The sequence below is a fragment of the Falco punctatus genome (genome assembly GCF_963210335.1).
Source record: "Falco punctatus genome assembly, chromosome: 7".
Taxonomy (NCBI): domain Eukaryota; kingdom Metazoa; phylum Chordata; class Aves; order Falconiformes; family Falconidae; genus Falco; species Falco punctatus.
The window spans coordinates 24460333-24485536 of NC_137587.1; the positions used below are offsets into that span (position 1 = coordinate 24460333).

Genomic DNA, 25204 nt, shown 5'->3' on the forward strand with positions numbered 1-25204 from the left:
GACCTTACCATAAAGCTTAAAGTGGAATTTGGCCAGAACATCACCTGTCCCCATGCCTCTCGTTTGCCAGTCACCCACGACTTCAGCATGCGTTCCATAGTAATACGCAGGCTCCAGCCCAGTGGTATGAAGAAAACGTGTTATCACAGGTATGTGAAGGAAAGAGAATCAATAACCAGATATTTCTTGTCTGCTGCTGCTTTCCACAAGGAAACGTTCAGTCATTTCACGTCACCCCCGTGTGACATGCTATTGCTTATTCCTAAAGCCCTTTGTTAGAAGAGGACGTAGGGCGCTGTAGTGGTGAGAAAGGTTTTGCAGAAGCACTGCAACTGTTGCTCTGGAGAGGTGCAATGTCTGTTTTCCTCTGCAGCCAGCTGTCTCCTCTCCCATCTCTTCTGGCACACTGAGAGACACCACCGTGCTACAGGAGAGCAGCAGCAGCAGCCTCTCACTTGCGCTTCCTCTTCCCCTTCCATTCACCCAGACGCAGGCACAATGGGGCTTTTAAAATGAACCTTCTTACTAGGGCATGATCCTGAAACTGTGACTAATGCCTGGTGAGATTCAATCACCTGAACAGATTTAGTGCACGACATGGTATTTGAAGAAGGAAAAGTGACGTGTCTGGCTAGCGAGGGCTGCAGCATTCCTACAAGCATGAAGGAAGATGGGAGTCTGGTTTGGTCCTTCGCTGGCTGGAAGCTTTAGAAGAAGTGCTGTCTCCCAATGCACATGTATGTAACTCTTCCTGCTCCTTGCTAGAGATTTTCAACCGTAATCTCCCTACAGCCTGAATTACTGAATTAACATTATTTTACCACAACAAGTCATAAAGTTGGGGGGGGGCGGGGGGCAGTTAAGAGCTGAATCTCCTGTACCTATGTTAAGCAACCTGCAACTGAAGAGAAGTATGACATGTGGAATGAAGATCCAAAATGAGAGATTAATAAAGAAGGAAGGAAGTGAGAAAGCAAACATGAACAATTTCAATGAATGCCACCTTTGTTCTTTGTAAATGCATGTGAATGTCCCAACCCCAGTTTCACAATTTCGCATTCTGACGTAAAAGAGGTGTACACAAGGAAAACGGAAAGGGGGAAATTTTAATGGGAGCTATTCACTTCTAAAGATAAGGACAAGACCTCATGAAGAACACACTTTCTCTTACTTCACTTTAATATATAAAGAAAAAAAAAAAAACTCCTGAAAAAAACAAACTGCCACAGGTACACTCAAACCTCAAATCTTTGAGGGGCACAAAGCTCGTACTATTATGCAAGTAGAAGTGCTGGAGTGAACAAAATGTTAGTTATGATGGAGCAGCTTTGGTTTAAATCCTGTTTTAGTAAAGTTTCAGGAGGTGCTTCTGTGACTGGCGCTCAGATTAGCAGCCAGCAAACAACATGCCCTTGCTGTGGCCACTCTGCTTAGTTGCTATTTTTTTGTGGATTTCTCTCTTGATTAATTACAGTTTGGGAAATAGGTACAACCCTGAGTCACACTTCAAAACAAACAACAGGAAAAACGGTCATGGGGGGAAAAACAACTGCTCTTTCAAAAGAATTCACTAGGGCCTGTGAAACCTCTGAGCTGATGCAAACTACTGCAAGTTTGAGTCTGCTGTAGTCCAGACCTGGTGAGCTCTAAGGCTCATACTTTGGTCTTACAGACTTCCATGGGTTCTTCAATTTCCGAGGATGAAGAGAGGACAAGATGGATGGTTTTCACAAGGATGCTTTTGCTTTGTGATCTACTTTATATGATTCTGCTCATGCTCCTAACACAGTTTCACCTCTGATTTCAAATGAGCAAGACACTACCTTGGAAGATCTTCCCCACACTCAACCCTTACTGACTGAGCTCAGCAGGGTGAGGCTCAAGTGCTGAAGTGCTCGGGCTGTGTGATCCATGCAGCCTCCCAGTGCTAAGTCGTGTACACAAGAGACAGTATCATGATCTCATGGGCTTGTCTGAGATGATAATACTGAAGACTTTAAAGAAAGAGCCTGTCTGGTTACTTAACCTGACCCAAGCTGTCTTAAAGTTCACTCAGCTATCACTGGATGCATCTCCTTGAGCAGATGCCTCAAGAGCTCTTTTCCACAGCCAATAAAAGGCTACAGACAGGAAATGTAACTGGATATCACAACAACCAGAATCGATGACTGTCACAAAAACTGCTTGGGACTTGGGGCAGTTGTTATCATTTAAAATATTAGAAGAGTATAATGGATTCAAATTATGCCAACCTGGGCTAGTATTATGATCCTGCCTCTAAGGCGCATCATGCCACTGCATGACCAAGTCAGTGGTTGATTTCTCTTCTGAGTCAGCTGCATGACAATTATTATATTTTAATGAAAAATCCAAAGCTAAAGTTACACAAGGTGAGTTCTTTGCAAGCAGTAGCTGCTCCAAAGGAAGCAGAAAGGGACTTGAAAAAAGGCCCCCATTATTCCATGCCAACCGAGATGACCAGGTACAGAAGACAGCACACCATGCATCCTCCTACATGTGTGAGCAGAGCATGTTTCCCTTGGGTACAGTTCTCCACAAGTGCACATCACCTAGCACTGCAGGACTCTAACATGTGTGACCTACTAAAGGTTAAACAAGTTGAGAGAGAACCCAGATCTCTTCTAAGACTCCATGCTTTTGAACCTGAACCAAACCACGATGAAGTAAATGAAAGATTTCTATTTCTTTTACTGATTTTCAGAGAAAGTATTCAAACCTCAGAGCTGCCTGACGGGAGGATGTGGGCTCCTTGCCATCTGAAAATCTTGAGCTGCATGCCAGGAAAGATATTTACCTGAGCAGCAAGAAGGAGCTATTCCATTCTTGCTTTTGTAGATAGAAATCCCATTCACTCATTGCTGGTTTTATGCACACTCTCTCCTCAGTTGCTCAAGCAGAACAATGCAGCTGGCAATAGGTTTTGGTTTATATCTTGCTTGGAAAAAAACCAACCAACAGATGCAAGCACACCTGGAGAGCATGCCACCCTCCCTCTGGACATGAAAGAATGACAGTGATGGTGGCAAGCCTGCTCAGAGGTTTGGCTGTGCCCCCCAGTACATTTTGTCACACTCAGCAACTGAGTTCTTTCTCAGTAACTTATATAGGATGGCAACTGTATTATCCTGGCATTTGTAATGAAAATCACAGCACTTAAAGGCAAGGGCACACAGAACAGATAAGCCTCTACCTCATTTCTTGCACTCATCTTAAATACTGCGTAACAATTGCATTCAATGTACATTTGTGCCTTAGCACTCCCTTACACACAAGAAAAAATAAAAATGTGGGAAAAAATCCAATTTCTTCAATCCCCTTCACATGTTATTGGCTTTATTACATAAAGCTCTGTCCAAAAAGGCAGACTAACTAAATTTCAAGTGCAGTGATTCTGTTTCTGTCTAGTATGGAAGCTGTTCCCTACAATCTTACAGATACTAATCCACTCTTTCCCTCCCCGTGACACTTCTTCCAGACTTACACCGTACTCCCCGGCTCAGTTTTCTCTAGCTCAGTTATGAAGCTTTCAAGTAATAAAAAAAGGTCATTCTGTATTGATACCATGTACAGTGGAGCTTCAAACCTTTTCCTCAGCAATTAGGGTCTGCAATACCATCAAAGACTATTCCCATCTCCAAACATTTGTTACTGAAGCATGGAAATAATTGGCTATGCAAGTTCCTTTTGGGGATACTGAGCATAGATGTGCAATGTCTTGGGGAAAAAAATGTTCCATACAATACTGTCAAACAAATACCTAATTGCTTCCTTAAGCAGAACACCCTCTGACTTTTTCAGAGTGTGTAGCTTAGCTCCAAATGAAAGAACAGATTTATGTTTTAAAGCATGCAATATTCGCGTGAGCTGAAATAAACTCAGCAGAACAATCAGTCCCCTTGTTTCAGGGAGCACTCTTGCGAACAGAACAAGAGGAGGTGCCCGCATGATTTACTGCCAGGCCACGTACGCTGAAAGGACCCCATTTAGTTTTACACATGCAATGTGCCAGTTATTCAAAACATTTGCTTTTAGAAATGTTTTTCGTCCCAACTTTTTTGCTGATATGTTCCTTCTTTCTAGAATTCCCAGTCTGGGTTTGAAAAATAAACATGATCTCTGCATTTGTTTATTTCTTTTTCATTGAAAAAATATGAAGTTCATTCAAAGAGAATCTGAGAAAACTTGTCAGTTTGAAAGACACATAACAACAATCAGTCCAAGAAAAAGCTAAGTTCTATGTCCAGACGTATTTTAAAGGCAGAACTACAATGGCTGTAGGAAAACAGAGGAGGTTACAATCCTGATCATATCCTTCTTCCTTTAAGGTTAGTGGAAGTTTTGCCCATAGGCAAATTTAGCCAAGAAAAAAAAATAATAAAACAAAAACCTGTTTCCCGGTATCAACTAGCCAGAAAGCAGTTGTGTGCCAGACTTGATTGATTGATAAGGAAGATTGATCTTGGACCAGAAACAGGCGCAGGGATTTTACAATACTTGGCAACTATTTCAAAGGCCTAACTGAAGACAGTTCATTGTAGGCATCACCGCATGCTTTGTAGGAGACAAGACAGCTGCTGGAAGACAAAGATATACACTCCAGTTCTTTTATCAGTGTTTTTCATCTACTGTAAATTTGAATCAGGATATGAATTATACTGGCAACTATTAGGACAATTTGGCACTTCTAAGGGAAAACTTACAGTGGAGTAAGACATCTCAGCTTTACTGACACTACTAGAGTTAAGCTAGTTCATGATGAATTAGTTCACTAGCATTTTTTAGAGTTGTAACTCCTTTAGATTTGTCCTTGACTGTGTCATCTGTTCACTGTTACTTTGGTGATCTGCCGAACTTCTCCGTACCTCCGTTCACCTGCCAGCACAGAAAATGTAATGCTGCCTTTGTGTTCCTTCTTAACAGCAGCAATGGTGTTGTTAAGATGCAGAAACATGTTTGAAGGCCACTAGAGAAAGACAGTGGCTTTATTTCTGTTTTATTTCAGCTTCAATATGGAAATGTGACTGAAGGGCGCAGGGGAAGAGGCTCCCTGGCAGAAGAGGCCAGCAACCCAAGCGCCGGAGGACAACTCCAGAAACGCATCAATGCAGGGACACAAACTAGCTGATGTGGCAGCGGGCACTGTGAGACACGGCAGAGCCTCAAGGCTTCTGCCACTTCACGCTGACAGACAATCTCCTGAGCCTGGAAATCACACAAATAACCGCCTCAAAACAGAAAGGTAGGAGAAAGCCTCACAGCTCAGCAGCACAGTCTTTACCTTGGGCTGGCAGCTGTAGGCAAGGTACCTGTTTTGGTAGTCCTTACACAGCCCAGAGCTCTCCTCAGACTGTTTCCCAATGAAAGCAAACACTGACTATACCTATATTCTAGGTCCTTGCATAGCATCCCTCAATGATTCTAGCTGTATAAACTAAAAGCTAGCATGGGGGTTTTTACACTCCCTTTTCTCCCAGCAGCCTCCCAAACAGCAAATCTGTCTGTAGTGCATATTCATTTCAAGCACAGGTATGATTTGTGTCAACCTATATCCAAACCCTTTTACCTTTCGCCTTGAGAGGGAAAACAGATTTTAAAAGACCTCTGTGAAAAATGCTAAGGCATCACTATATGCCGTTGAGAATTTCTGATGTTTCCTAAGAACAATTTTTCCCTGTTTTATCACTTCCTTCTGACTCAACCTGCTCACCCAGATTTGACATCAACATCATTTCTAGGTAGCATTTATTTTACAAAGTTAATATTAGAACTCACATTCCTTATATATCAAAGATCATCAACATGGGAAGGTCACGCAAGTTAAGCTAGTGTGCAAGTGCCAATACACCCTCACTTCGTATGATTGCCTGTGTAAATGTAAGCTACGTTAGGTGCTCTCTTCCAAAGCAGAGTCCTAGACACAATACAGAGACGTTACTGCAAACCTTAACGTACTTCTTAGTAACTTCATTTCGTAACAACTCATCCTGTATTTCCTGTTTCAGAATGCTAGATTCCAGTCACCCCAATAAAAATCAAAGGATTTGTATGACCTGTGTTACAATGATAATAACACATACGCATTTTCCATAAAACAGATCTATGCACACAATGACATCTAAAAATATGGTCCTTAGAAAAAATATATAAATGACCTGACCCTTCGGTTTATTACACCAGTCTTGGCGAAGTCTGATTCTGCCAGGTCTAATCCTCTTTATGCTGGCATCAAAGGATTCATACTGGAGTCAATGAGAACTGCAGTGAGAACAGGGACCATCAGTTCATAGGATTCACTCTTGGCATTGTAGCAATCCACATGAAATGAAAACAAAGGCAAAGTCCTGAAGCACTCTGGCCAGAGCCACCACAGACTTTGTTCCTCCTTTTTAATTTTGTTATACCACTCAAGAGAGTTACAACAGCATAATACAAAACTGACCAACAATGCAGCATTTTTCTGTCAGTTCAATTAGTCTCAGATGCCAAGAGGTAATCACCTAGCCATTTTCCTGTCATGCTTTACCACTGACTTAATAAACCACTGTGCTTTTATTGTCAGATTCTAGGACAAATTTCATCAAAAAAGCAGGGTGCTTTAATCCAGACAACGTACTAAACTCTTATTTTGTTCTAATTACACTTCCCAAACAGTGTCTTTATAGAGGGAAAACAAAGAGGAAACTAAGATAGCCTAGAAAAATTAAATCCCAATTGTGGCTAAGCAGAGTAAGAAAAATGAGACATTTTATTAGAAAAGTGAAACATGCCACCTAAATTTGCAACTAGCTTATCTTGAGCTAGACACCATCACTCTTATTTGCAATGAGGATCACCAGGTCAAAACTCTTTCCAAAATGCGGCCAGTGTTATAATGTAGAAGAACAAATAAAGTAAGATTTTCTAGAAAGAAAACAAATATAGCAAAATAAGATAGACATCACCGGCCTTACCGTCTTAATGACAGCACTGCCTTATGTGAGTATGCAGACACTTCATGACCTGCTGAACAGCATGACTGATTCCATCTTGGAAAGTTCTTCACTTTTTATTTTTCTATATCCAAAGGCTAATCTCTGATTTTGACAGCGTACACTGAGATGCCTCACTATGAAGCAATATAACTTCCATTTATGATCTAGGAGTTAAAGCAGGCTCTCTGAATAGACTTTAAAAGGTAGAGTTTTCACAAAACAAGGGTTCTTTTTGCAAGGTGTATCAAAGAGAGGCTCTGAATCTTCCCTGCTGGTGAAATGCAAACAGGTTATGCTGAATATCGCAAACCATCATTAAAAAAAAACCATGTTATAAAACCAAGTAACTGATAGCTTTATTACAGTTGGAACAAAAGGGGAATTTTATTCTGTGGTTGCACAGCGGAATTGAGTACTGGACTGCATCTCCTGTAAGCTTTAATGTAACTCTTCCCATAAAAAGATAGGTATTTAAATTAAGATATTACACCAAACGGGGATCCGAAAAGCATTCCATTATAAAACAGGCTGCTCTATGGAACAGAAACTATTTTCTACCTGTGGCTGTAGTAGGTAGAAGGGAAAGAACTTAATGTTTAGCAAGGAAGCTATAGTTAGATGTTACGAAAACTCTTCTGCTCTGCAGAAGTAGCCTGCAGAGGCTGGGGATGTCCTTCACTGACCCTCTAGTTTAAAGATAAACCTGTCAGAGATGAGACCAGAGCAACCGATCCTGTCTCAGATGAAGGATAGAAAACCTCCTTAGGTCCCTCACAGCATTATTTCTTGACACTATAATGGTTGGGTTACTGTGTTGTTTTGGTTTCCACTAATGTGCAATAAGCATTAACACAAACAAACAGCAAAGGGCTTTGCTTGCCTGACCGCATTTAATCTCTTACTAATTATCAGTTTGCCTCAGTGAATGTGTTTTATAGTTTGTGCTGGGCAGAGGAGTCATGCTGCTCTCTGTGAACCAGGTTTGAGGTGCTAAATCCCTAACAGTGGTGTCAGGGCTGTTTGGGATGCAAAGCACCGTGCCACTTTCCAAATATCAAGGCATTTTTAGCCACCAGAGTTTTCAGTAGTTCATTAGTAGGAAGATTCCCACGGATATGTCTGTATGCATGCTTGTTTAATAACACGATCCCATTTAACCATTAAAAATAATGCAGAATTTCTGTTTCCTTCAAAAACCCAGGGTAACACCACACCCCATCTAGTGCAGAGGTATTAAAATTTGTATTTTACTCATCTTAGAACAAGATAGGTATTTATTCATTCTTGCATTGCGATTCCATATGGTTTTAAGCAATGGCATCTATTTGTAGTCCTTGTACCTATTCATAGATAAAAGCATGACAGTTTATTTTTAGTGAACTTTTTTCCAAAGAGTTTTATTTTAAAGCCTGACTAATCTTTGCTGCACCACAGACTAGCCTGATCTCTTGTAAACCTTAGCTTAGATCGGTGGTGAGCTTCAAGAAGACACCAAATGCTTTTTCAATTAATCCTCTTTTATATCTACCCTCAGAAGCAGGTAAGGAAGGCACGGGAAAGAGCCAGAATGCATGCAACGCTTCCCAGGGATCCCATTGCAGCCCAGAAAAGGTGGGGGAGCCACACACATTTAGCTGTTTTCTGGTTTTTACCATGATCTTCTTAGCAGCTCTACAACGCATGAATTTGTCTGCTCTGCCTGCAGTTATTCACTGCATCTCAAAGAGACAAGAAAACATGCATCAGATTTGCTTGCTCAATTTTTCTTACTTTTGTCTTAGCCTGTCTAACTAGGATGCTGGAAAAAGAAGGGCTGAGGGAGAAACATATTTCAATTTACAGAATGGTGCACTTTTAGGTACATATTACTGGTAAATCTTAATACATAATAAAAACAGTGCCAAAGACATCAACAGCCTTTGAAGCCTGCAATCGGCAATTCCACAGCTTGAACCTGTGAGATAGAGAGAGAAAGAGGGAGACAACACGCACCCTCTTTTCTGTTCACAGCCTCTCAGCTGCTAATTCTGACTGCTCCCTTCCCTTGCACTGGGAACCTGGCAGCACGATTATTGCAGGTGGCAGAAAGGTAAGGGTCACTTGGCCATCATACAATAATTAGGAGGGATATTTCCAGCATGAGGGAGGTCCCAGAGGTAGAAATACACACACATGTGTGGATATATAGGTACAGGAAAGGCCATTTCACACACAGAAGAGCTGTGAGGAAGACAAATAGCTGACTCTGTCTGTCCTGAAGTGACAGCCTAGACCTTGGGTTACTCCCAGCTGGGTAGAAAACCAAATAAACTTTCCTAATCTGTGCAGGAGTAATGGCCACGTGGAAAGTGGGGGAGCTCTGGCAAGCAGCTCCCCATTTCACCATGTCTCAGGCACAGGCATGGTGCCTGACTGTCTTCAGCAAGAAAAACACTCTTGGCTTTAGCTTCCTGATGTGCTCTGCAGACAGGGAGAACGCCGCCTTTATGCTTCCCAGTAGCCTCACAGGGACTTATTACGAGAGCAAGCTTTGCAAAACCAGGCTTGAACTCTTCTGCCCCATGCTTAAGTAATCATCCTTTCCATTTCAGGGAGGGAACCAAGAAGATACAAGTACATGAAAACAGTGATAATTCAGATTTTTGCTGTGAAGTGACACCTAGATGTACTACTCAGTTTGAGATGTTTATTGACCTCTGGGCAGTGGAATGCCTTGTAAGTGCAAGTAAATGTCTCTAAAATTATTTGCCTAAATCTTATAAACGAGACTCCAGCAGCAGCATTTTTCCCTTCTTGGGGCCATGGATTTCAGCTTTTAAATCCCCTGGCCAATCCCCCTAACACCTTTGCAGGGAAATCAGCGGAGTGGGATAGGGCATAACACGTACCACCCTGCAGAGAGCCCAGTGGCCATCAGCCGTCCGCAAGGGATGGCCAGGCTGGCAGCAGGATGGGTGGGGAATAGCAAAAAGCAGCATTGCTCTTGTTACAATCAGAACTTCTGGGGTTTCCATAATTCCCTATTTTTATCTCAGTCATGAAGCCATGTCTGTGTTCAAACCAGTACGTGAAGTGCATCAGGGGCTGGGCCCCCTCCCATTCACCCATACACTGCTGCATACCAGCCCTCCTTCGGGAGGTCTGTTGCAGCCAGCCCCTCTGGGCTCGATGGTAATCACCACACAGCAGGCAAAAAATACATATTATCCCCACGTCTTCTGGATTTTCAGGAAGGTTTACTGATTTTTTTTTTCTGCTTCATCTTTTTCTTTTTTGTTCCTTTTCCTTTTTTTCTTCTTTCTTTTTCTTCTTTGCTGTATTTGCCATCTGATTTGTAATGTTTCCTTTTTCAGTCACAAGCAAGAGGGAGTTGCCTTGAATATTCCCGAATCATGATTCTATTGGGGTTTACTGAATAGCTAAAATATCTGCTAAGGACAACTCCACTGCTGATGTTATGGCCCCACACATTCCCCACAGGCCACCTTTCCTTTCACTGTCTAGCCTTCAGAACATAACATTTCACGATCACTCCTTGGCCTCAGTAAATAGATAATTTCCTACCATGGACTGCACCCTACAGGGGGAAGGAATATTTTCTTTCCTGCTAAAAGGCAGCTTTTGGACAGTAGTGCAGATGCTGCAGTGATGAAGAAGCTGGAGATAAAGAAATGCTCTCCTTCCTATTTTGCACACTGAGTACATCCACAAAGAATCTGGTGGGGGGTCTCAAACCCGCAGAGAACAACAAGATCCCACTGTAGAAAAAGGAGGGATCAATTTTTTTAATTTCCATTAGTGCCTTTGGACCTTTCAAATAAAGCCCTAAACTAGGCATCTAGTGGGTCATCTGGGCACTTCCTAGGCAATTGAGGTGGTGTATCTTGTGATAGAGCGATTTGTCCAGCCTGCTCATTAAAGTTTTAAGGAATTTATCTTCCCCTACTTCCCCTGAGAATCTCTGAAACTGTTTAATGAATCTTGACATTACTGAAAAAATCCAAATGTATGCATGTATTTATGTATTAAACTCAACTCATTGTCCCTTCTTTTTTTCCATCTGAATATTCCTAATTATATCTCATGAGGACCAAGCAAATTAATTTCCTTCCTTTCTTGATAGTACAAATACTTGTTTCAACCTGCTGCACTACATCTCAGCTCAGAGCCCAGCAGACAAACGTCCTCAGATAAGCACAGGCAACTTACTTAAAACTTCCACTAACATCACTGTTTCTCCTTCCCATGGCAACAATGGTAAAGACTAGCTCTGCTTCTCCCTCTGATTTCAGTGGCCTAGTACTGAAAACTTACTTCTAACAAAAACCTGAAAAAAGGAAGTCTGTGCTTTGAACTTCCAGTTTCTCCAAGAAGCCTGCAGGGCTGCCACTCACCTGAGGTCAGCTCAGTGGCCTTACCTGCTCCCAGCTTTGCTGAACAGCTGAGGTCTCCCATTCCCTCTGAAATGGGATCACACACTTGCCTCTATAAAGCTGCAGCAAAACATGTTCTGGCTTGAACAGCTGGCAAAAAAGCTGCCTACTCTTTGGTTTATTGCTTTTCCTAGAAATGATCAATGCCACCTGCCAGGTGTCTCAGCAAAGTGAAGCATCCTACAGCTCTGATTTCCTGTTTTTATCTTTTTTTCCAAAAGAACTCATTAAGGAGCCTGTGATGGACAGCCAGGCCTCATCTGTTTGGCTGATGAGGTTGCAAATATGCGTCCTAGACCATCAGCTTTGCATTTCAAACCCTGCACATAAAACCTGTCTTGGGTCTCATTCCTGCATATCAAAGACTAGCTGGAATGTGAAGAGAAGGTAAGAGCTGCAGAAAAATCTGCAGCAATAAAATTTACAATCATTATCAGCCTACAGCAACATCTGACTATACCAACTATCACAAGAGGAGAAGTTGAGGTTGGAAGGAGAAGACGTCCATGAACTTAGATTAAGCTGAATGGCCCTACAGCAAGCCCTGAATCTGGCCCTAAGATGCAGGTCCCTGATCACAAGCCATAAGTGTCGAGCTACCCTGCCTCAGCCACCCATTTGGGAAAGAAATGCCTCCAGCCAGCCAGAAGCAGCAGCCTAGCAAGAGACCCACACACAACCCTTCCAGATCGAACATGAAAATTCACCTACCGGGACAGACCATTTGTGGGGCATATTAGTCCTAGATGGAAAAAGTTGTGATGTGATATTTACTCAATTATAGAGATGCTTCAACAAAAAAAATCAGGATCACATCCCCAGTATTTTTGAGCCTAACTACATCTACTGAACTTCCTCCACATATATGTTAAACAGCTGTATTGTCCTAGAACATATTCATAAACCATGAATAGTGGAGGTTAATACATATGTGTTTCTTAAATCACATTTTAAAGACTTCCTGCCATTTTTGTAACAAATATTCAATGCTACCAGAAATTTAATTCTTCTCTGGAGTCACCAGATAAAAGGCTAAGAATAAAGATAATCTGAATAACCAAAGAAAAACGATTGTACATACATGGAAAAATCAATAAGCAGGATCACATCTTTAAGTAGTTTTAAAGCAGTAATGCTTTAGTAAAGCCCTACCACCAGCAGTTATTCAGAGCCTTTTGAAAAAGTAAGCATTGTGTCAAGCAGTTTCTTAAGTTTAAAAGAGTTCTCCAACCCTTTGGAGAAGAGCTGCTGTCTGCCAATACCAGAACACAGAAGTACATGCTGATCTTCATATTAAAGATGGAAAATATTCTGCCCTCAAATCACACCACTGGCATGTTTCATTCCAAGTGAATTGCTGTCTTATCCTCATTATGATTTCATACTAAACCCTAAAAATAATTTCCAGGAATTTATAAGAGAAAATGTTTGAGATATGTTTTGGGGGAACAAATATGAACAAGGAAAATTCATTATGAAAATTCTTAATAAATAGTGCAAAATCAGAGCTTCAGAGCTCATCAATTTAGCTTCTGTTTTCATACAAAAAAGTTTGTGGACACTGAATGTATAAAAACAAGAATTAAAATCTGCAAGACTTTTACAACCATGCTATTTCTGCATATAAAAGCTGTAGCAAGAACTAGCAGGCATCAGACACACTTTTTCCCCTAAATTTTGATTTTTACAGCTACCATCCAAATTCTAACTTAAAATTTTAGTGTCATACAAAATTTAAAACAAGTAAGTTTTGCATTGCAATTTTGAAGCTGAGAAGAAGAAATTCCATTTCAAACATAACCCATTCTGCCTCTCTGTTGATGGTTAGATAAACCGCTAGACTGGCTGAAAGATGGAGAGTAGATAACAAAGCTCCAGGAAAATACATAACAACAAGAAAAAAAGACATTATAGTTTGCATAGTATACTACGAAATCCCAGAGCTACAAAAGTCTTGCACTATTTTCTTAATAAAACATGTGACACCACAGTACACAGCTATCAGGAACAGAATTTTGCATTTTCTGCTGCTGAAAAGCATTAATAATTCACTCCTGACTGACAGTATTAGGTTGCCATAGTAATGTCTGAGATCTCTATTCATAAAAATGTACTTGGGCTGCTTTGAACATGAACAGTGCATGACTTGACAATGGGTAGATGTGTATAAAACACAGTCTGCAATGGAATGATGGATTATCTGTATAAATTTCAGGCAAGCAGAAGGTCACACCTCTGCTGATGTAAACAGACAGAACTGCACTGAAGTCAGCAGAGCAATGATTAGTGAACACAAGCAGAGAATATATCTCACTGTCTGCAGTGTCTCCTGGCTGAGGGAAAGTTAAAAATAAATAGTCTTCATTTCCATTTTCTTTCTCACTGGGCCTCCTGTTAAATAGTTGCTGGCTTTCATGTTCACATTGTACTAAGATCTATTTCTCCTCATGGAGCACCAGTTCCATATGGTCATACATGCACGACCACCCTCAGTATGGAGTGAGAATGCTCCAGCCTGTGTCCTTTGGCCATAAAACTCTGTCACATTTTTGCACAGCTCTTTCAGTTCCCTGGAGTGTGAAAGTAAGTCAGGAGGAGTGGTGATGGATGCACGGGGTGCTTTGTGGTGCTACCCATGATTTCAGAAGGACGATCTTGTAGCTTATGCCATTTTTACCAGCTTGAAGTAATTATTAACAACATATAATTCACTACTGCATGAGTTGCACATGTGTAGTCAGCCTTGCTTCTCTAATAGGGTCACACCTCTATGATGGATGTAGCAACAGCACCGTGTACTATCACAGGGACTTCTAACTTGGGAGAGGCAGAGTGAATTTTGCATAGTGGAGGGCGCTGGCGTTGCAAGTGAGGGGAACTGGATGCCTAAGGGAGGGGAGCTGGGATCATCCCTGGACACAGTTCAGCACGGCTCAGCTGCGACCGAAATGCACAACCACTAATGGCAGTTTGGCGATATATGTGAAATGAGTGATTTCAGTTCCTAGGGAGCATGTCCCACAAACCATGAAAACATCACTTGCGGCAGACGCATCAGGGAGAACCCAAAGGATAAATTGCTTATTGGGACTGGATTCACTCCCTGCAAGAGATAGGAGGAGATTTTCAAACATACACAAATCAAATGCTTGCATATTTGGAAGCCTTCTCTGGAAGACCATACTGAAGTGGCACTGAGACCTTCCTACCCATGGATTAATACTGACTGAAATCTGTTCCTCTGGGTTGCTCATTTAGCATCATTCATGAGCACTGAATTCGTTCAGACCTAGAGCAGACAAGAAGCGTGTTAACATGAAGCCATCACATAACTATGGTTCAGCTTAAAATGAAGGCTAGGAAAGAAAAAAAAATAAAAATCAGAGAAACTGCATATGACTAAGCTCTAAAGGCAAACGAAGATAAAAGAGAAGCTTAGCATGCATGTATTTGGGATGAGCTGTGAATAAGGTAGTAGTAAGAAGAGGGTAACAGGTTGAAGAAGGTTAATCCATATTCTCTTATGTTGCACTAGAATATAACTAGCCGCATTAAAATTTGTGTATTAAATGCATTAAGAATGGTATCTAATTGCCTAGACAAATTTTAGTTTCCTGGAAAGTTGGTACTGTTGGCGGGTTGGCCTTTGGGTTCGGGTTCTTGTCTGGAGACCCAGTGGAGATTCCCAGCTCTGCAACAGCCGCATCCTTCCTGCTGCATCAGGCAAAGCACTCTGAGGTCAGCCTGCAGGAGGGCTGGTGCACCACAGCCCTGACTCCCAGTGCTCCAGCAGCATATGGCAGGCAGAAACAGAATCCCTCTGCTCGTGCTCAGCAGAACAGTTACGACCATAACAGACACAGTCTAATAATCCCAGTTGACAGGCAAGATACACTAGCTTAGCCACAGCACTGGGCTAACGCAGCTGCACAAACTCCCCTCGACGGGAAATGCCTGACATCCCTCCAGCCCAGAGCACAGGCAGACTGACCTCAGCACAGCGAGGGTTTGAAAGATCTGCACCTTGAGGCTATATGAAAAGGCAATAACAAACTTTCAGCTAAGTCCATTTCTGACCAAGCCTAGCTCTTTCTGTCCCATGCCTTTCTGCATGTCCCAATCTGAGTTTTACCAGCATGTTACTCTAAATCCAGGTACAGCAGAATTAAGTAAATAGGGAGGAGCAGAGACTGATCTTTCTCCAAATCTTAAAAATATGCGATTAGCTGGGTTTGATGACACGAACCATCCCTTCCCTTTATACAGCGAGTCTTTGCTGTCCATCTACTGGCAGAATTGAATTCCACATTTGTATTTTTCTAAGGCAGGAAAAAAATGTCACTCCACAACTGCAACCTGGAAGTGGTATTGTCAGTATATTTATAAACAGAGTTTTGTTAGCCTATTTAGGGTATTTCATTAAAAAAAAAAAAAAAAGTCCACTTACCATCTGTGAACACCTTCATCACAGCCTCATTAGGGAAGTATCTAGTTGGCTTGCTTTGGTTTTCACAGGTCATCTTTTTTTAGTGCTAATTACACCCTCCCATACATCCTTGTGTCCTTGTGGTTATATATTACTCTATGGCAGCATTTACTGTTAACAAAATGCCCTGTGAAGGGAGAACTAGCAATGTTAGCTTTTTAGTTCCCTTTTCTGCATATCACATAAATGTTTCTGAGCTCTGCCTGTGCCTTCTACTCCAGAAGAGCCACAGGCAATTGCACACTACTTGTTTTCATGACTGTCCTGCTCCTTTTACACCCAGTGTGAGGGAACAAGGCAAAGTTCCCTTCCCTAAAGACCTGTCGCTCTGACATAGCTGCATTATATTTCTAAGACAAGTAAGTATGAGTCAAATTCATTTTGTGCATAAAATCCAGCGGTTTTACTAGCTGCCAGGCTCAGACTTGCAGAGTGTCTTGTGTACTGCTAGCTGGTAGTCAGAAACAAGCAAGAGTCAAAATCAATTCTTTAACCCCATCTCCTGGCCTCATCTGGGCAGTCACATTCAGAACCCAGCCAAAGGAAACAAAGCTGCTGAAACTCGCAGTAAATTGAAAGATGATGTCATTTTTTGAGGACAGCAAAGCCTTTACAACTCTAAAGTTGCCTGCACTAGGAATCTATTGCTGTGCAGGCAAAGGTACCATGCTGGCTATCCTACACTTTCAAGGTATAGTCAAGTACTTACTTGTGCTTTAGTGTAAGTGTATCCGTGTGAGGAATTTTAGTGCAGAGTAGCTAGCACACAGCCAATTAGCTAAATAGCCTGCTTCGCAGTAGGCAAGCCCATACATTTCCAGACAGAATGCTAGTATGTTTGTGAGCACCCAAGAAGGAATTCTAAAGAAAGTCTTTCAGATCAACAGGTAATCCAGGAAAGCATCAGAATTTACACATGTATTGTGTATTCTGTGAAAGTCTGGACTTCAGGAAAAAGACCAGCGTATTCCACTGACACCGCTTTCCTCCCGACAGCCACATGAGCAATTGTCTCACTGGAGGAAAAGTAAACCCAAAATGAAATTTTCCTCTATTAGAACTGATGAGAAGTGATTGCCAGAACATGGGCAAATAGAACAGTCTGTACTGGCAAACCCAAGTAAACTATGCATAGTTGGCCAGGAGAGCTGCAATTAGTGTACCACCTTCCTCACATTCCTTTGTAAATAAAAATTATTTGTTCTTGCAATGAGTAAATATTTAGAGAGTAACAAACAGGCAGAATACTTGCCTTTCACTTACTAAAAGAAGTATTTGGACATGACTCAAAATCCTACAATGATCTTTTTTCCTCACTTCCTTTTCAATAAGAAACTGACATTTGTCTCATGAATCAGTTCTAGCAACTATCAAGTCTGACTCTAGTTCAGGTGACCAACTATTGCCAACAGTCTGAAGAAAAAAATATGATAAAAAGGCTTATATTATAAACAGAACAGAGCAGGTAGCCAGAACTGTTAAATCCTGTGCCGTTTTTTATCAGGGGGTCACTATTTGATCTGTTCAAAAACTTGAGAATGAAAAATTTTCAGGTCTAAGGCATGCTAGAATGTATGGACAAGCTTGGGGGACACTGCATGTGAACACCAATGTCCACATGAATGTGGACACTTGCACTCACAGTGACCGAGAATACACACTCACACATGAGAGTCTGCTTACGCAGTCTGCCAGGGACTGTCAAGGAGTGCAGTGCATGCAGGTCTTTGGTACAAGCTCTATCCATACAGGTACTACACAAGCTGTAGGGAACTCCCACTTCAGAAGTGGATGAGTGAATAGGAAAAGCCACTAAAACCAAAAAGTGTTACAGCCAAATAGCAACTGTTACAGGCAAATAATAACTAGATGGTGAAATAAAACTTCTCATTTTTGCACAGGAAAACTCATAATGCATGATCCCACAGACCTGGAAGGATTTGCATTTTAAACAAGAGTTAAAAATGCCGAGCTCTTCAAATAGAATGCACATCTGTGCATTGATTTGAAACCCACTGAAACATACTTGAGTGTTGTCACCTATATGGAACGCACAGATAAAGACAGAGGCTACTACCTGATGTCACCGATGTGGACCGGTAGGACAGAGGAGGTCTCTCTCCCTACTGGGGAAGTCATTGATTATTCTTATTTGCAGAGTTGTGAGTGGATTTTTTTAATGTGAAATCAGATTCAGTATTGTCCACAGAACAGATAAGCTAACTTGCTATATTTTCTTTTTTGGTGGGTATTTACTGTAATTTTTCTAGCTATACACTGTAGGCCTCATGTGATCTGATGCGCCTTTTTGTCTGCCTTATTATTGTTTTCTGACTTTGTTTCTGCTAATCTACCTAATCTTTGTGGGACTTTACGGCACTCAGAAAAACAAACATTAATCACTAGGGCAAGTTAATACTTACAGTGTGAAAGCACTAACAGTGGAACAACTTGTCAGGGATGACTGTTAGCTACATAAAGGATTTTAGAAGAGGACTAGATTGAAGGGTAAAATCTGCAGTCTTTTCTGTTCCACATACATCATTTGATTATTTTAAAAGGAATTGAGAGTGTAATTCTTGGACAGAGGGATGCTCATCTGAAAAGACACTGAAAGATACAGATACAGCTTAGCCAACTCCTATATCACCTTCTCCAGAGGTTCTGGAGAAAGGGTATGTTGAGGAGGAAATACAAGATAAGGGTGTCTAGTACACTCATTAACCATTATAAATGATCCCAAAGGCTGAAAATTAAAGCAGCTGCTAGAATATAAATCAGAATTTATACTAGGATGGGACTGTGAAGACCAATTCCACAAAGCCCAAATACTTCTTTCACACTGAACTCAGGACAGGTTAAGTAGTGGAGAGAATCTGTCAATAAAACTTTAAGACATGTGTTTTGAGGCCAGTAATACCCAGATAAACCAAATGATAGCTTTATTGTAAATTTTGCAGTATGTCAAATGGGGTAATTTAAGACTATGCCATGTTTGTCAGTTATGTTCTAGAGACACCTGGCAAGTTGGTGGCAGATCACCACTTGGACATAACAATGACTACACGTTGGCATGTATTTCTTTTAGCAAGTTTTAGTATGTAGAATGTCTTCCGTGGCTCAGTACATGTGTGTTTTTAAAGAAGATGCTCACAAGACCCTTGGCAATAACTGTTTACGGCCCATTTCAAGAAAGCACACTATTCCATTTTTATTTTACACATGGTCATGTAAAAAATTCCCTACTGGGGTGTTATCTTGCTTACCTAATTGCTTATTTCAACTGGTAGACTAACTTTTTTCTGTCTCTTGCTATTTTGTCGTGCTAGGCAGCACCAGAAGTTATGTCAAGAGCATAAGCCATGAGAAAGAATCTACCTGTTGAAACATGACACGTTATGCCAGGAATTGTTAAAGAAAGCATTGGCTTCAGATAGGTTTTTGACCTTCCTTTTCCCGAGTAATTTTTTTTTTAATAGTCCACAAACAAATAGCGATGGAAGGTTTGTGAAATGCAATAAGCTGGTCATCTGCTAATAAGGATCTTTCCATTCTGGCTTTTGATGAATATTTGGCACTAGTGTATTTTTCATCACTGGGAAGTGTCCTATCCATCCTTCAGGTATGTACTTTTGATGTCTAAAAGCTGGTTTGCAAATCAGCCACTGTTAATAAACACATCAGTTTCACAACAGTGCTTAGAAACAGCAGTTCTGAGAAAGGCAGCCTGCCTCTAAAAATAAATAGTCATTGTCAGGTTTTCAGATATTTTAAGCTTCAGGGGAAATAAGAAGAACCTGAGAGAAAGCAAAAGGAGAACCTAAGCATTCCCAAGCAATTTAGCTAATCTGAAGACAACCTGGTATTTTCTTTCTGTAAGAAGAGGGAAGGCACTGGCAGGTCTAAGCAAAGAAGCAAGTTCAGCCCCTCACCTGGCCTCCCTCTGCTCTAGTCAGGCAGCAAAGGGGCAACCAGCATCACCCAGGATGAAAAATGTGGGAAACACTTGCATTACCTGACTGGCCATGGTGGCATGACAACTGTCCTGTCCACAGCTGCAGATTCTTGTGAGAAAGGGAGCAAACCTCACACCTTAGGTCTCCAACCACAAAGATGAGAATATATTACTTCTCTTAAGCTGCCTCCAATATCTCTGTTTAGACAGGCAGACAAATTAGGAAGGAGACATTAACCTTTCTGTACATGTTATTTTAGCCCTGAAGAGGCACATCTTAGGCATCACAGCATTACTAATTAATGCCTGGAAAAACAATGGCTCAATGTGGCCACTCTTCATATGCTGTGGATGAGAAGGGAGGTTACCGAAACTACAGTCTTTCTTCATGGCAGGAGTATAAACAGCAGGGAAACTGGCTGGAAGTTAAAATCCTTCTCTTTCCCTTCTCTCCCCCTTGGAAATAATGAAGAAAGTAGATGACAGCTACTGTGATTTCTTTATGGCGTCTAAAGTTACGGAAATACTTCACTCAGAGGATGATGTATGGTCACTGTGTAACCCAGGGTAATTACCAGGCATTAACACGCAGTACAAGACAGTAATTAATTCATCTGTCCCCCACTTTTCAGTTCTCAGTCTTGAGGCCAAGTCTGACCTCCAGGCACCACCAACTGCTGTTTCTGCAGGCCCTGTTCGACACGCCTGTCCAACCCTGTTCTGGCAAGTTCCTCTTGTGGGCTCTGACCAGCTTCCAAGTGATGACTTGCAGCGCTCCCTTGGCAAATATAAAGCCAGTGGCTTTAAGGTGAGAGCTCTAGCACTTTCTTCCCATCACCTCCAGCACTCAGCAGGCAACGGCTGCCACAAGCAGCCTACCAATCTCAGACATGTGGCAACTGCTGAAATCCTCCCGTATTTTTGGCTGCTGCACTGATTCAGGTATCACAATCATTTCATACCTTCAATGCAGAGGCTGAACAGCAAATATTATGAACTGTTACCACCCCGTAGAATTAAACTGTCACTTAACGCTTTTTCAAGTCAATTACACCAGTCCTACACTGACATTACCTCAATTTGTCAAGGAATCTAAGCAATGAACCAGTTTCACACGCAGGTTGAATAGCATGACATACAGCAGAAAATCACTTGTACTTATCAAAGCAAATGAGCAATCTAGACTGAGTGATCCAGACACTGGGCAGAAATTCACTGATGAAACATTAATTTTCTTCATGTTTTTATTGTTAAAGGCTACATATGCCGTCTCTGCAGGATATTTTGGGGGCAGCCCAAAGTTCAGAATGGAAAGGAATAAAGTTACTGGCATTCAAGCCTTTCTATGACTACATCTTTACTATTCCCTCAAGATAGGAAATCACATTCTTTTCTTCTGATTTAGACAATATATCCAGATTAACTAACACCATTGTTATTTTGAATTAGAAACATTACTCTCAAGTGAATAAATAAAACCTACAAATTGATTTGGTTTAGGACTCCACCTTATTCCTGCTCTCACCCCAACATCAAAGGCCCATGACAACTGATGGTGTCTTTTTTTTTAGCTAGAAAAAGCAGCACACAAAGAAGTTCTGGTAGTAAATACTGCCACACTCACTGCAGCTGTTCGCTGGATCTCTGTAAAGGAGTGCAAGTGGTATGAAGCAGACAACTGAACTTTTCCCCTGTGAATGTACAGAAACAGTTCATGTACGGCTGGGCTCTGAACCCCAGCCCAGGCTTTTGGACATTGCCAGCACAAAGACAAATAGCAAGATCTCAAGAGGACTAATCTCCTAAGTCACAGGGGCTTCCAAAGCACGTACAGCTATGAAACTCATGTACCTAAACTCAACAGCCTACCTCATTTGTGGAAAGGCAAAATAACCTAACTGTTTAAGGGCACTTGTTGGCACAAAACCACCATACAAGTCAAGAAGCTAGCAAGAATCCAGGTGGCCAGAACAGGATTCCTTCAGCTTGAATTTAGCTACATATATTCTTTATGCTTCACAAAATCCTTAACTGCTACTGATAGTAAAGTCTCATTGCTTAAATACTATCAAGGGCGGGGGGGGGAAGCATTTTGGCAAAAATAGCCAGGTATGATAAACACCAACCAACATACTGGCATTTTACTTTTTGCACTATGATTTTGCATCTACTGCCAGGTTACCTAAACTAAAATTTAAAAAAAAGGGGCTTACACAACCACACCATCCTTGCAGGTTTTGTCTGTTTCCCACCACCCAGTAAGTCTTTCCATCCATTCACTGATTTCAAGCCAGACATAATTAAGGGATCAAGAATTGAAAGACAGTAAAGTTCTGGTTATCGAGTGAGAGTGAAGATCCCCTAGACCTTCCCGAGACAGGCTGCATTGGGAGTTGAAGATTCATTCTGTTTGCAAGGATGCCACCATGTGACACACAACCCTTACCAGAAAAGGGGAGATGGGAGTCGCTCTTAAGGAGTTCCACCTCAAGGCACTGCAGCAACTCGCTTGAAGAGACAGTGAATGCTATGGGGCCCTTCTGCCCTTAACTTTGAGCCCAGCACCATGCTTTTCAGACGGTCCTCCAGCTTCTCCTCATAAAGGGCTGTTGGGAACTCCCTTCAGCGTATCATCAGGGCACATACACCTGCAATCAGGCCGGGAAAGAATGCAAGAAGGAAGGCAACAGCTAATCCTGGAAGCAGCAGAAGACTTCCTGCCAAGGTGCTTTGGTATTACAGTGTAGACCAAAAGTGTTACAAAACCTGTCATAGCTGTGATGGTTCCTCTGGCACTTTTTATATCAATGGAATAGTATTTCCTGGCAGCTTCCAGCACAGGACATTGACATCTGCCTGTTCTAAAGCCCCCTAAAATGTTGGGTGAGGGATTCTGATCTGCTTGTCACTTCCTGTCCTAGATTGCTGTGATATAAATAGCAGCCAGGTGTTAATTAATTCCCACAGGCATGTGTGTGTTGGGATGCCATGTGTTTATATACACGTGTGCTTTTAAGGACAAACCTTATCTAAGCTACTATAGCAAGAGTTCTTACACAGATAAGGACCAGATGTTTAATTAACGAGATAGCTTTCTGCCTCAGAGGAAGTGTACCACAACTTTGCATACTTAGTACGCTGCTTCTGCCGTTGTACGGGACCAAGAACCCTCTGCACATGCAGCATGGATTTTCAACAGAAGCCTCCACGTTCTCTATGCCTGGAGACTATGATTTACCTCCAGCCATGCTTTGCCCCAGACTGTGCTCCTCCTTACAAGTAGGCCAAGTACTGTTCACTAGCAGCTTATGTACGCAAATGTCTCAACAGGCAGGGCAGCATCTCAGCTTGCGCCCACAGAAGCGGCCACGCTGCCAGCATGCACATGAGTGTCCAGAAGATGTCAAGAACCTGCCAAGTAGGAAGCATGTACCTGAGGAGTATCAGTAACTAGCTGAGGGTAAACTTACATTAGCAATTTAATCTGAATCAGAAGCAAGCTTCTGGAGTGACAATGCCCACCTGCTGCACCCAGGTTTGCACTGCGGAGCTGTGTTGGGGCAGATGCACAGAGCTGGTTTTGGATTAAGGTACTGCATTGGGTTAAGTACCTTTGAATTAAGGAAATGCACTCTAGGAGCACACCTAAGGCTCTCCACAAACTAATCAGTGTAGCGTGAACTTATCAGGACCAACTATTCCTGTTGTGCTGTACTATTGTTCATGTATACATAGCCTGAAGCCAATCTCATGAGAAATTGGTAACACGGATGTAGTATAGTACAGTATGGTGTGCCAGCAGTATAGGGCATCACAGCCATATTCAAGAACTGAGATATGAAGCCACTACGTGGAGAGCGCTGCATACCATGGATTTGTGGTATGCAGAATATCAGAACAGTTAAGGTTGGAAGGGACCTCTGGAGAGCCTCTAGTCTACTCTCATATTCCCAGTTACATGTTATAGATGGGTTGGCTTTTTTTTTAGATCAAGGAAGCCACAGTCCTAGATGGTTGGCGATTAGTAAAAATCATAAATGCTAGCCATAATTTTCATACCATAATTTTCTCTAGAAGAAGTAACATTGAACTTTTTATTCTTTGACTGAGAAACAGGCTTTTGGGATCTGTATGGGCCTGACCTGGGATATAAAGAGTACCCATGCCTGCCTCTGTGCTAGCTTGGGACATCCATACTAGCCCTTTCCCACATGCAAGCTAATTAGCCAGGCTAAGAGGCAGTCGTCAACCTGGAACAATGCTGGGCAACTATAGTTAACATCACCTTCAGGCTCTAAACTGGTTCTCAATCATGTTGCTCCTCCAGCTTGCAAAGATGTACCAGAGGTATCACTCAGCCCCTCTAAGAGGGTGCTGCACCAGACACACTTGCCCAAAGCAGTAGAAACAGTCAAGTTTGTACACAGCACCTGCCAGGTAGCCTTTGTGAATTACGTGTAGAAGCTTAGCCACACACATGACTTGTTTACCAGTGATCTCTGTCATTGTCCCTGCCAGAGAGCACATCTCCGAGATCCAAATTTAACTCAGATGCTAGGATTAGCACAGCAAATGACAGGAGGAAAGTACAACGAATAGCTGGAAAGGCAAACACCAGGGGTTCCTGCCTGAGGGGGTATGAAGTCCACCATCTGGAGAACACATGGTATGGCTTGGGGAGGCCACAAGTAAATCAGAGGTGCAGTCACTCTCAGCTTTGAAGCACAAATTTGGCAGTGGGGCTAAGTAAGACTAACTTGATTCACACAGAAATGTGAACTAGCAGGTGATACAGCTCCTCATAGACCTGTTTACCTGTCTTCCCTGGGGTAGATGTATAGGGATAAATTGATGCATTTAAACTTTTGGCAAGTGTCAGTTTCAATGCAGGTTTTACTACTACCCTCTCTAAGTGTTCTAGTACCCAACTGACCATCTTCTCACTCAACACAGATTTTACACTTGTATACATCGCTGATGATTCTGAATATGCCAAAGGAATGATTGATTAAATTTTAACTTGCCCCAGAATATCTACTTCAGAGGTGCTGTCTATTACTAGGGATGCAGCTGATAATTAGATGTAACAGAATAAGAAAAAAATCGGTTCCTGGGTGGGGCTCAAGGACCTTGACTTTGGCAACAGCAGTTGCATCCTGCCCGCCCAACAGAGACAGGCAGGTAGCCCCTATGCCTATATATAATTTCCACTGTTAAAAATGCTGCAAATCTGTCATTGTGAAAATCAACAGTGCAAAATACACTTTGTTTTTTGAAACTGACAGAAAGAAGGCTCAAAACTTTTTGGCAATTTTGGAAGCCGCTTCAGTGAACCAGC

The 25204-nt window shown here is 41.9% G+C and overlaps 1 protein-coding gene across 4 annotated transcripts in view; it reads right to left on the minus strand.

Annotated features, from left to right (window-relative positions):
* Positions 1–25204, minus strand: part of SLC1A2 (solute carrier family 1 member 2) — a 90549-nt gene that overhangs the window by 53930 nt on the left and 11415 nt on the right. Inside the window, exon 1 of one of the 4 annotated variants that reach the window (XM_080395480.1) lies at positions 177–19039. The exons of the other annotated variants lie outside the window; for them this stretch is intronic. The gene's annotated coding sequence lies outside the window, so the exon portion shown is untranslated. Of the gene's footprint in view, positions 1–176; positions 19040–25204 lie in introns of those variants that run through there. 4 annotated transcript variants of the gene reach the window in all.